Genomic DNA, 13,367 nt, shown 5'->3' with positions numbered 1-13,367 from the left:
TCTCCTTTCCTTCTTTCCTTCTTCATCAATGAGCCGAAAATAGAGTATGGGTAAAATGTATGCAAATCAGATTAAGTAACAACAGCTGAGTTAGCTTTGTCCAGTGTTTCTATTGTTGTGGGAAGAACAAAATACCTATGCTATGCATGTAGAAGCCACAGAATACAAACCGTAAGTTCTGCATGTAAGTTAAAAGCTCTTATACATGCATTTGAAATTGACACCATACAACATAAAAAGACACGGTGAACTTCATGCTAAAAATTAACAATTTAAATTCTCCTTTACTTAGAACAACATTAACCAGCAAATATAAAACATCATCACAACTCAAGAGAGACAGACCATGGGAGAAAGAAAAAAGCGTTTATTGGTACACACACTTTTCCCCTTTGTTTTGAAAAAATGGTTCCACAGTTTTCACTTCACACCTGGAGCCACACACCATGTAGTCAGTCAGCCATTAGCTGTGTATAAAATACTTTGGCTCTTAAAGCATAAGAGCTCTTTTCCCAGGCAATTGCCTGGGTAATATTATTCCTCCACCTCCCTTTTATTATGTGTGTTTTTCCTGCTGGGGATCATGAGAATGTAAAAGCCAGGAACAGCCCCAACGAAATGCGTTTGCCTGGTGGTCAAAAGAGAATTAGCCAAAAATATTAGTAATGCTTATTTCAAAGATTTAGCAATCTTTGACAAGAGAAGTTCGAAGGTTTCTCTCCCAGTACCCCAGTGGTACTTCATCCATGTGACTTCCTAACCCCTAAATGTAAGTTATTTCTATTTTGAGTTTTTTAACTGTCAAAATAACACGTCACTTGATAATTTTCCCAATGCTTTTATGATTGCATACCTGCATTTGTAGCTCTAGTTTCTGTTCGCCGGGGTGTCAGACACACAACAGTCACTTTGGGGGTTCTAGCTTATAAACTTTCTAGACTGGCCCTGAAGTTTTGCACACATTCGAGCTATAACCAGAGTATCATCTCCATAAGAATATCATGTCACACTCATAGTTACTCAGTTATCTAAAATGGCTTATTGGGAAGAGAGTTGCTTTTGATTGCTAACTTTTGGCATCCATGACCAACTCATTCCTACACTTGTCTTTCCAGTGATTGTGGAAAACTGTGCTAACAGTTTGAAGATGGTTAAGCGTCACCTAAACTCTCCTTCAATCTCGCCTTTAAATAGGTTGGTTTTTAGGTTCATTTCATAATAAGTAAAGAAACAATAGAAGAGATGGTTTTATGGGAAAACATATTTGGGATCTTATTATCTGAGCCAAAAGATTCGAGAAAAAGGAGGCTCCCTCATCTTCTTTGTTTTTGACCTTAAAATGTTTTGGTTATACTGACTACATTCTGCAGCAAGTAGACTTGGTTAGAAAATATGAGAGTAATGTCACTCACACAGTATTTTACGGACCATGATAGGAAGTGTGTAAGCAAGCAAATGCTTGGAATAGCAAATGGCAAAATCTAATACCTATAACTATAATGACCCAAAGAAATGTTTCATCAAAATAAGTGCTTAGAATTTTTCTGCCTGACTTAATGGCAGTGGTGGGGCATGAAGGAGGAAAAAGGAGGTAGCATATTTCTTCTGGCATAGCCCGTGAAAATGGCTATTAATTTAGAACCCACCCACTAATTCAACTCCATGGCTAAAGGAGATGAAAGGAGGAACCACATACTGCAAGCCAGCCTGGTCCTTGGCTTGACTAAGAAGTGCTGTATTTGTCTGCTAGTAATAAGTCACCACAAACTCAGTACCTTAAACAACAGAAATGTATTTGCTCACAGTTCTGGAAGCCAGACGTCCAAAATCAAGGTATCGGCAGGGTGGGTTCCTTCTCGGTGGCTCAGAGGCAGAGTCTATTCCACGACGCTCTTCTGACTTCTGGTGGCATGTGGAAATCCTTGGTGCTTTCTGGCTTGCTGCTGCACAGTGCTACTCTCAGTCTCCATTTCCACATGGCCACCTTCCTTCTGTGTCTGTCTGTCTCTATGTCTTCACATAGAATCCCCCTGTCTCCATATGTCTGTATCCAAATTCCCCTCCTTATAAAAGCACAGCAGTCACTGAATTAGGGTTGATCCTAATCCGTTAAAACCTCATCTTAATTTAATTACATCTGCAAAGATCCTATTTCCAAATAAGGTCATGTTCACAGGTACCGGGGGGTAACACCTTCAGTACACCTTTTGGTGTGGGGGGGTGCTGGCTAACTTAACCCATGATTCTTCTCAAACTTTGCCACATAGCTGAATCACAAGAGCATTTTTAAAAATACTGATGCCTGGGTACAAAACCCCAGAAATTCCAAACTAATGAGCATGAGGTACAGCCAGGGCATCTAGATTTTTCAAGTCCCCCAAGTGATTCAAATGTGCAGCAAAAGTCTCAGAACCACTAGGCTAAAAGATTCTAGTTATTAGTTTCTCAAAAGGATATTTTAGCATAACGAAGTATGTGTTTCAATGAGAAAAATCTCTTTTCCTTTAATCATTTTGACAAGAATGAAAAAAAAATCAAAAGTACATGATCAAAATGAGTGACATGTAATCAAAAAGAATTTTAGAAACTTACCACTTGATGCATGTTCATTCCATGAACATTTTTAATGTGTATGGTGCGCTGGGCCATGGGAAAGGTCCCGAGGTAGGCATCAGAACCTGAGATATCAGCTGCTCACCCACCAACCTGTAGAGGAAGGAAAGGGTTCATGGTGTTTGGCTGGTTGTGACTAGGTACAGAAATGATTCCTTTCTCACAGTAGTGCTCAGTGACTAGCAAATAGGGGAAACAGATCTTATTTTTGTAGATCAAGTGGCCATCATGAGATATTCTACAATGACGACAGAATGGATCACTCTGTGTTAGTTTATATCTAAGGCTACTCATATTAATGGCTCACCAGATTATTACAGAAAAAGTATTTCAGTGGGGTAAACTGGATGAAATAGAAAACTACTTCTTATGTTGCCTTTTTCAGAGACTGAAAAACCCATTTGATATAGATGCCTATAAATGTTGTCAAATGTTATTTCATACTACTCTGTAGGCTCATAAGGATCTGATGGTAGCCGCTAAATCAACACAAACTTCTCCTTGCTTGTCTCTTAGCTGGCGCTACAATGTTTTCTATCTAGCACAGTAGTTCACCTCAACCTACTCTGTATCATTGTTATGGACTGAATGCTTGTGTTCAGCCAAAGAATTCACATGTTGAAATCCTATGCCTTAATGTGATGGTATTAAAGGGTAGAACCTTTGAGAGGTGCAGAGGTCATGAGGGTGGAGCCCTCCTGAAAGGAATCAGTGCCCTCTACAGGAAGAGACCAGACAGCCGGCTTGCAGTCTCCTGCTCCCACATGAATACACACTCTCTCTTTGCTCTCTGCCATGTGAAGATACAACAAGATGCCATCTGTAAACAAGGAAGAGGACATTCACCAGAACCCAACCATGCTGGCACCTTGACCTCAGATTCGGAGCCTCCAGAAGTATAAAAAATAAATGTTTGTGGTTTAAGCCACCCAGTCCGTGGTAATTTGTTCTAGCAGCTAGAGGCAACTAAAAGAATCATTATTTTCATTCTTTATACTTCATACAAATACACTTTAAAAAAAATACTTAAAAATACAAGTTCCTTTATTCACAAAGGAACACTTTTTGTTTTTTATTCTCAAACTCCCCTGTGAAGCATTTTCTTTTGCCTCAAGTTTAGAAAATGCCCTTTATCTCAAACATATCAGCTAAGCTGTTTTTAGGTATGTAAAGAATTTCAAAGATACACATAGAGCAGAAGCCCACTTTTAATGTCAATAAATTTACCACTGTCAAAAAATTAGCATCATAATAGCAATGTGAACAGAATTAAAATATAAATATATAAATAATATTTTCTACATTTTAGCATATGAAAAAATCTTCATCTTTATTCCAAGAAATGTTGGCAGTCTTGGGGAAAGCATTTTAGATAGACTGATAAAATAATTATTAAAACCCATACTAAAGAAACAATGAAATAAAATCATGGAACGTAAACCCACTTTGAACAAAGTTCATATTTTCAGTGAAGTGACATGTATATAATAATTTCTTTTTTTTTAATGTTTATTTATTATTTTTGAAAGAGAGAGAGAACAAGAGAATGAATGGGGGAGGGGCAGAGAGTAGAGACAACAGAATATGAAGCAGGCTCCAGGCTCTGAGCTGTCAGCACAGGGCCTGACACAGGGCTCAAACTCATGCACCGTGAGATCATAGCCTGAGCCGAAGTGAGACACTTAACCAACTGAGCCACCCAGGCACCCCAATAATTTCTTTTTTAAAACATGATCATATTTAAATGGGAAAGACAGTGTTATTCTCATTTATACCTGAGGAAAAGAAAATAACATAAAGTTACCAAATTTGAAGCCTACATTGCTTTTGTATAGTCACATACATTAGGGAGTCTTTATATGCAGTTGTCTTTAGGGTGCTAGGTTATAGGTTTTCTTTTTTGAAATTTTTCTTTCTTTATTTTGTGTGTGAGAGAGACGGCACAAGCAGGGGAGAGGCAGAGAGAGAGGGAGAGAGAGGGAATCCCAAGCAGGCTCCATGATCAGCACAGAGTCCAACTTGGGGCTTCATCTCACAACCACGAGATCACAACCTGTGCTGATATCAAGAGTCGATGCTTGGTTGACTGAGCCACCGAGGTGCCCCTAGGTTTTCAATTTAAGAGCTGTGAACTTCAAACGGCCCCATTTTTTCACAGTTTGCAACAACCTCATCCCTACCAAAGTGCAATCGCTAAATTGCTAACTACGTTTGTGGACACCCTCTTCACCAACTTTCTTAACCTTGTCACTGTGTTACCATTTCAAATTTCCATGAAATCTACCTTCAAGAAACTGATGGAGAGGAGCCAAAGACTTCTGATCAGAAAGAGAAGAGGACAGGTAGCAGGCTCCCTTTCTCTACCTTCCCTGAACTGGGGAAAGTTACATAAACTTTATGTGCCTCAGTCTCTTCTTCTGTATGAGAAATTAATATTTATTGAGATTGTACTCGACTAGTCACTGTAAACCTAGAAGAAGTAAGTTGAATTCTATGGTTTCATAAGTAATTCTAAATACTGTTTTTAACTCCCATTAATTTATATCCCTAAAGTTTGGAATGTGCCAGCTGGCTTATATGTTCGCATGAAATTTCTGGACCATATCCTAGCTCGTCAAAGTCTAGTCTGGGGACCAGCAGCACTGGCATCTTCTCGGAGCTTGGTAGAAATGCACAGTTTTGGGCCTTACCCCAGGCCTGCTCAACCAGATTCTGCATTTGAATCAGATCCCCTGTAGCAGGCATTATTAAAGTGTGAGAAGGGCTGGACTAGATGGGTAACAAAATCTACTCAAACTTACAGGGATGTACACAGAGCAGAGGCTGGCATTCAACCCCTGGATTCAAAGCCAAGTCCTGCTACCCATACCTCGCGCAATCTCCGAAGAAAGAGCTTCCAAATACATAACTTCACTTTTGTGTTTTAGTGCCTTCATCTATAAAAAGGTGGTAAAACAACAATTATTCCATGGGTCTGTTGTGTGGGTTGCAAAGTACTGTGTATAAGCAATTAATACAGTGCCTGGCACATTGGAAGTCCTTTCAATCATTAAACATTTATGGTACACCTATCATGTATATGTCAGGTACGTGCCGGGGGCTGTGAACGCAGCAGTAAACAAAACAAAGTCCCTACTTTCGTGAAGCTTTCATTCTAGCGAGGGATTCTGGCAATACAAAACAGATGTTAAAAAAAAAAAAAAATGTCACATAGGGATATGTTCTGCGAAGTATAGAGAATGACAGCAGAGCCACTGTAGACAGGAAATTCAGCAAACTTCTTCAGAGGAGAAAACAAATGAGTAGGTACCTGAATTTGTTATGTTTGATTAGTATTCAGAGCTAAGTCCCAGGCACAGTGCTAAGCATTTTATATGCATTCAAGTTTCCAGAATCCTCCAATTTGACCCTCTCACCAGAAAAGTGGAGAATTTGCTTGAATAAGGATATTCACTACACAATGAGACATTTAAAGTGAAAATTTCATGAAAAGATTTTTTTGCTTGTCTTATCCAGTCATCGCAGCCATCTTATTTTTACTCTGGCTTGGATTCTGACAATGTATTAATACTTTTTAGTTTGACTGAAAGAACCCCCTGAAACATGCACCCCGGCACTAGAGATAACAATTCCATATGCTCAGCAGCACGATCGCTACATCTGGACATGAGCAAGAACTTTGTAATGGTAACGTGGCAATGTCCACAGGACCTGTCCTTCCACCCATGGAAACTGAAAGGCTCCACACCTCTTTTTATAGAAATAGGTATGTTTTAGTAACTTGGCTACATTCCAATTTATACTTTTACCCGAGAGTGTCAGGCTGTGGCTTTAGCAGATATTTTCCTTCTTTTTCTTTTGCTACACAATAAACAGGCAAACAAATAACTGTTATGTGGTGTCAGTGGCATGAAATGGCTTCTATATTCCAACACAGATGGGGTATCTTAATAATGGGAAGATGATCGCACACTTTAAAGTGCTTTGATATAAAAGGTGCCATATAAAAAGGAAGTTATTATTCTTAGTTATAATACCCTAAAAAAAGGATTTGCCATCTAAATGGCTGCTGAAACTTAACTGCAGAATTGCTTATAATGCTACAATCAGTTGAGGCCAAATTCAATAAAAACTCCATCCGGCATTCACACTGAGAAGACCCACATGTGCCTTTAATTTTTTTTTTTTTTTTTTAATTTCCTGGGCTTCCGGCCCAGAAATTGGATGGGAATTTTATTTAAACCTGCTCTTGTGTATCAACTTTTGGTAAATATCAGGTTTTCAGTTGACTCACATTATGCTTTACATTTTGAGCAAAGAGAGGAAATAAAATGATGCGTATCTCTAAATACATATATTTATACACCTCTTACCTGTTCTGCCAATGAAACTGTGGCTCACACTAAATGTTCATCATAACTCCTCCAAATTTAAGATGCCCCCCTTCTGCTGCAACCATAGATTAAAAAGTCCATTAAATCCCTTTCCAGTACTAATCAGTTTTCACCAGCATAGGGAATGTAATCTGAGTTTGGAAATGACTAATTATTTGGAGAGGGTGGTGAGGGGTTCAGCTTTAGATTTCTAATTTCGGAAGCTTCTTTCCCGTCTTCCCCCTGTCATTGTGCTGCCTGGGGCCACGTCCCCCTCCTTGATGAAAATGCTCTTTCCCTTCCCGCCGGACAGGGTATACACATATGCATTAGAAGGAAAATGCATTATAAGGCATCAACTTGAAAATATTAAGAAAAGAAGCACTCCTTTTGATGGATGTGGGCAAGGCAGTAATTGCACCTGCTAGGTGCCAGGCATCAGCATAATTTGCATGTGAAATTTTCTCAGTTCCTTCCAGAATACACCAGTTCTACTCAATAAAACATTTTGTCACACTCGGGGGGGTTGCCAACATGTTCCCAGATTGCAAGCAAAAAGATTATTTACAGTAACCAATAACAACTGAAACGACCATAAACAACCTTTCCATACCTGTTCTATTTTTTTTTTCTTTTCCTAAGTAGAGAGACTTTAAGGAGCCCAAATTTACTGCAATTTAATTCTGATGGGAAAAAGCACATTATTTTATTTATAGTAGCGTGCTGTATCTATCCTTGCCTCCCCCCTTTTCAAACATAAATAAAGCCACCTTTTGTTGCTGTTGTTTGTAATCCAGCCATGACTCTTAACAGGAAAAGTTTCCCGATAAAGTGAGAAGTTGGACAAAAATGGCCAACATCAGAGAAAGTGACCCAGTGTATTCCAGGACCCTACTGTGTGTTCATGGGGGGAGAGAAAATCACTGCTGAAGTAGTTTTGAGGGGAACCCTGTCCCGCTCAAGCCTTTGACGCAATTTCTTCTTGCCACCGAGGAGAATAGTCAGTGCCCTGCCTGTGGGGATGATTGTAGGGAGCCCTGCCCTACACCTTACAGACCTGGGCTCTGCCTTTTGTTTTTTACCACCCTCCCCCCCCCCCCCCCCCCCCCCCCCCCCCCGCCCTTAACCAGAGTTTTCCTGGCAATTCGAATTCTATTCTGAATTGCAGGGGACCAGGCAGGGCTACTTATTTGGGGGATAAAAGAGCAAGAATGAGAAATAGTCAAAACAGGCATTTCCCTTAAACCCCCTCTCAGGTCTCTTTCACCCAGAGTAATGCCCTTGATGATGGATGAGTTTTGTCCCCTGACAGGAGGAATCACCGGGAGAGAAGAGGAGACAGGGCTGGGAATTTGTTAGGCCTAATTAAACAAACATGACTAGAATTTTTTTTTTTTTTTTTTTTTGTACCACAAAGGGAAAGTAAACTTATGATACCTTTTTAAAACAATGTCAAAGAATTATAAAATTCAGCCCCAATTACAGTTTTACTCACAAGGAGCATTGTTAAAACGGTATCCTAGGACATCCTTCTAGAAACTGTGCACACATAAATATGCATACAGAGATGCGCAAATGAGCACAAAAACTGTAACTATGTTTCCAGAACTAACTTTTCTCCTGACAAGACCTCTTGGAGGTCATTCTATGCCAATAGTAATACATGTACCTCCCTCTCTATAGATGCTGCTTTATATCCCAAAGTATCCCACTGTATTTTAATTAGACGCTCTGTTAATAACGGACAGGAAGGTTGTTTCCAAATGTTTATCACTCACAAGTAAAGCTCGCTGAACAACCTTTGCCCGGGCACTGGAAGGAAGTTTCCCCAATGCGAGGGCTTACGAATCCAGCAGGCTTTCACCGGAAGTCAAGGTGTTCTCACCAACCACTGCCTGCATGTACTTAGCCAGATGCAGGTAAGACCCACCTCACAGGGCCCTTGTCAGAACACAATTGTGATTATTCTTATAATCACATTATAAGACGCATTGAGGCCTTAGGCAAATTAATTTCCTCATCATTAAGTCAGGAGACAATAATAGATTCAGGGTCGCTCCGGGGACGCCGTGAACCAATTCCCTTAAATTGCGCTGTCCACTACCTGGTACACAGCGAAGCCTTAATAATTATCCGCCTTAATAGGACAGTGGCAAGCTCTGCACACTTTCGGCAGCGCAGCTGTAGGAGGCTTTCCTAGAAGTGGAATTCCTACCTTTAACCCCGTGCTCCCCAGGCCCCAGCTGTGCGCGCACGAGGCCACCAAGCGGTGACAGGCTGACCGCCGCCCCATCCCGCGCCGCCGCCCAGGGCCCTGCGGAGGCCGGACGCACGTGGGCGCACGCGGCAGAGCGCAGGGAGACGCGGGCTCCTGGCCGGCGCGGGGGCGCGGGGGGCGCCGCCGGCGCTAGGCGCGGGACCCCGTTGGCTGCTCTGCCGCGCTTCCCGCCCCTCCCTCCCGCCCCTTCTCCCCTCCCTCCAGTGCCCGCGCTGGAGCCGGAGCCTGGGCGGCGGAGGCGCAGGCAGCGCTTGCTCGGCGCCGGCAGCAGCCACAGCAGCCTGGCGCGCGGCGGCGGCGGCGGCGGCGGCGGCGGCGGCGGCGGGCGGGCGCCGCAGGCTCGGCCAGGAACGGCGCGGACCGGGGAGCTGCGGCGGAGGCTCGCGCGGGCGCGCACGGCGGCCCCCCAGGCCCCGGAGAACGGCGGCCGGCGCACCCGCGGAGCGGGCGCCTCGTGCACTGCAGAAATCAGGTAAGTCTCAGAGTCCCGGCTCCTTGCGCCGGCCCCGGGCACTACGGTGAGCCACCTGCCCTGGCAAACTTTTCGCACTGGCTTCAAGGCTCCTAGCCCTAAAGTTTGTTTGCGGGGATGTGCCCCCGACGAGTGGAGAATAAGAGATGCGTCTCGGAGCAGATTTGCTCTGGGGAGATAATTTTTTTCTTCTTGCGCGAGGATTGGTTTCCAGGATGGGAACACTTTGCATCTCCAGCTCCAGCGTGGGGAGATGCGAGGTGGGTCCCACTGGCTAGCCCTTAGCTCAGCGGATTTGGCTAGTGAAGTTGGAAAAAAAAAAAAAAAAGTTGTGAGATGCAAGGGTACTTAAGATGAATCCTAGGTTCGCGGTGCAGGGGGTGGAAATGTGATACAGCTTTTTGCCACAAACCTCTCCCTGCTCTCCAGCTCTGGGGAAACTCGGGCGGAGGATTCTTCGATTAGCGACCAAGTTTTCCAAGCCTCATTTTCTTTCCACTTTTCAATCTGCAGTCTTGGACAGAATCTTCTGCCGCGTGTATTTGCCAGGTTTTGTCTGGAATGGGCTATAGTCCAGCTTTCCTGAGCTCGGACCTGGTCTTGGCTGCTTTTCTCTTCTCTAAGGAGCCGTGCAAAGCTAACCAAGCGGCTAACAGACTACCAGGAACGGAAACCAGGAAGTGTCAACTGGGTACCCCAAGACACAGCACCATTAGAAAATTTTTTGACTGATTGAGATGAATGAACAGCTTATGGGCTGTGCTTGTGCAAAGCCCCGCACGACCCTCCAATCCGCCTGTCCTTCCCTGTACTGCATTTACTTATTGATGTACAACAAGGAGATGTGCCCAGAGGAATGATTTAGTAACAAAATGGTACCGGCTATGGTGAAGAGAGTCAGTTTCTGGTCCGAGCCAAAGAGAGGAGGACAGACAGCTCTGGGAAGGGGGTGGCCAGTTTGTTCACCTGAAATCATGATGTGAGGAAAACAGAGCTAGAGAAAGCAACGCAGGGAGGGGAGATGTGTGATGTTCAGGAGGGAGGTCAGAAACCCCAGCTCATATGGTGAGTAGGTAAATCCAGAAATAATTTAAAAATGATTGAGCAGGAATATATATATATATATATATATATATATATATATATATATATAGTAGGAGGACTCTACAAGCTGTGGTTTCTGTTTACCCCCACAGAGATGAATATCACACGAGCTGAAAAAGAATCTTGATCTGTAAATAGATTAAAAAACAAGAATTAATCAGAACAATGAGTCAGAGCCCTACAGTGTTTGAAAGGAATAATTGCCTTTGGAAGAGCTATTATGTCTCAATACTGAAGTCAAATGTGTTACTTTTGCTTTGCTAGTTGTGTTTACTAACAGTAACATGGCTTTGGCTGCAATTACCTGACATCTGAGGTTGTGGTTTTAACCCTTGGTGGGCTGTGGTACCAGGGAGGAGGTTCTGTAGGTTAATACTCATATCCATTTGAGCAACATTTACGAAGTGCCTAATATGTGCCAGTCACTGATTGCAATGGGACAGGTTCTGGTAAATGTGGTTCATAGAAGATATTTGATAGGGTTCAGCCTTGCCAGTGGAAATATATTTGCTCAGAAATTAATGATCTTTGAGTGTTTGCTTCAAGTCAGTTGAGATTCAACATGTAGTTTGAGGACCCTCGAAATGATCACTATCCACCCGGGAGCTAGAGTGAATTGCTACACATTTTTGTTTCAGCTAAATGGTGAGGCTAAATGCATATGTGTGGCCCTCCTGTCTGAAGGTGGTATAACAGACACAGTGGCTAATTGATTTGTAGGGCAATAGATGCAGGCACTGGCTGCCTCAGACAATAACATTCACCTCCATGTTCTTCTCAATGTCTGGATATCAGTAATTTTAGCACAAAGACATGAAGGCATTAAGTCCATTCTCCAAGAGAACTCTCAAGTTTTCAGCATCCTTCACAACCCACCCGGATACCCTGATTATTCCTTAAAATGGCAGCAAAACATTTAATAGGACCAAAGTGCTGAGCAATTTCACTTGGAGCAAAGATTAGCTACGGACAGCAAGCTGTAGCCTTTCCATTGCTGATTTATGTTCAATTTTATCACTGTCACATTTCATATATGCCCAGTTATTACAAACTAATAGCCTCTTCGCTCTGCTAACAAAATAAGCGTCCTTCTCTTTTATAAGTTCCTAACTCCTCACACATTCGGTACGCATCTTCTCTCTTTGTTTTTACTGCGTAATTTAAGTGTGAAACTTGAAGTTCTCATTAGCTCTTGAAATGTTTTGTGCCTAAATGGTATACAGATATAATTGCCCCTTTAAAGCTGCTAGTTCTGTATATCACTGTATTATGCACATGGCTGGTTCAGTGTTCTGTGTTTTTCTAGTCACCGGTTAGTAAGGTCTTAGCAGTAAAATAATGTTAACTCCCAGTATGGAGACAGTTAGATGGCAGGAGGATTAATTGATGCTGGCCATGTTTCCTTGCCATCTCTGATTCAATTACTGCCACCAGTTCACTTTCAAGCCTTTTGATCTTAGGGAGTTTGTCTCTTTGAAGGTGAGTTTTTCAGAGGTGCTCCTATGGTTTTAAAATGTATTTACGAGTCACTTAATGCTGGTAGACTAGTTCTTATGCTTGACAACACTGCCTGAGATACTATCCTTTTTGCAAAGATGTTTGACAGTAATTAGAGCATTGGGCTGGCCACAGGATAGTTGAAGACAGAACATTTCTTTGAAATTAAGGTGTAACAGATCTCAGTCTCAGATCTAATTTGTGTAAAAATTTCAGGAACAAATCAACTATGCTAAGTGGTTTTTGGTTTGTAGCACCACTCCCCCATTTATCTACTAAATATAGCGGAACATTTCTTTTGAAAATTTGCTGCAGGAGCAATCCTTCCCCTAGTCGAAACTTTGTATGCCAGGTTCCAATCCATGGTACATTTTTATTTCTCCCCTTTTATGTACATGTTATAAACAAGAAATAAGGGTTTGTAATAGAAGTGCTGGCAGAACTTTATGGCATCTCAAACAGCTCTGCTACTTGGAATGTAAATATTTGTAGAATCTTTACTGTGCAAGAAGCTGCCTTGCAAAAAGTGAGAAAAAATGACTCTTTTATTAAGTAGGATAAAATAATTCAGGAAGTATGCATATTCCTTATTGCAGACATATTGGCATTCTGAGTAATAGATTATATATGTTATAGCAATTCCATAGCCCTCTCTTAGGTGCCTTTATAACTCAGATTGTAAATTTTCTGTGTTCTAAAACAGGAGAACAAATTTGTCCCATTTGTTTTTCTAACTTGCTTGACTTTGATTGCCTTTCAAATGTTCAGGGATGAAATCTGTAATTCAAAAACCACTTTGATTATATTGCTGATAAATGAAGCTGTCGGTATGCTATCTTTGGGAAAAAAGAGTGCTTGGGACCATTACAATACTTCAAATACTCTTATTCTAGGGAATTAGTCCAACTCAGATCTTGTGCGTCCTTTCGATTGTGATATTTCTCAGATTTGTCCACTTCTGTCCATCTCCACTCACATGATTCTGTTTTATTCCAAATCACTATCTCCTCCCAAGGGAAAACTGCGCTGG

General features: G+C 42.0%; 1 protein-coding gene and 1 long non-coding RNA gene across 2 annotated transcripts in view; one reads left to right on the top strand and one right to left on the bottom strand.

Annotated features, from left to right (window-relative positions):
• Positions 1-288: 288 nt before the first annotated feature.
• Positions 289-9,285, bottom strand: LOC122213406. The gene is made up of 3 exons (XR_006199498.1): positions 9,202-9,285; positions 2,593-2,706; positions 289-2,063 (listed from the first exon to the last, which is right to left on the bottom strand). It is a non-coding gene; the product is annotated as an uncharacterized LOC122213406 (long non-coding RNA).
• Positions 9,286-9,686: 401 nt separating this feature from the next.
• The window catches only part of CNTN3 (contactin 3), a 341,782-nt gene continuing 338,101 nt past the window's right edge, over positions 9,687-13,367 (top strand). The window contains exon 1 of the mRNA XM_042927535.1: positions 9,687-9,736. The gene's annotated coding sequence lies outside the window, so the exon portion shown is untranslated. The remainder of the gene's footprint in view (positions 9,737-13,367) is intronic.

The sequence above is a fragment of the Panthera leo genome, chromosome A2 (assembly GCF_018350215.1).
Source record: "Panthera leo isolate Ple1 chromosome A2, P.leo_Ple1_pat1.1, whole genome shotgun sequence".
Taxonomy (NCBI): domain Eukaryota; kingdom Metazoa; phylum Chordata; class Mammalia; order Carnivora; family Felidae; genus Panthera; species Panthera leo.
The sequence above is the reverse complement of the archived record's forward strand: the minus strand, read 5'-3'. Positions and strand labels throughout refer to the sequence as shown.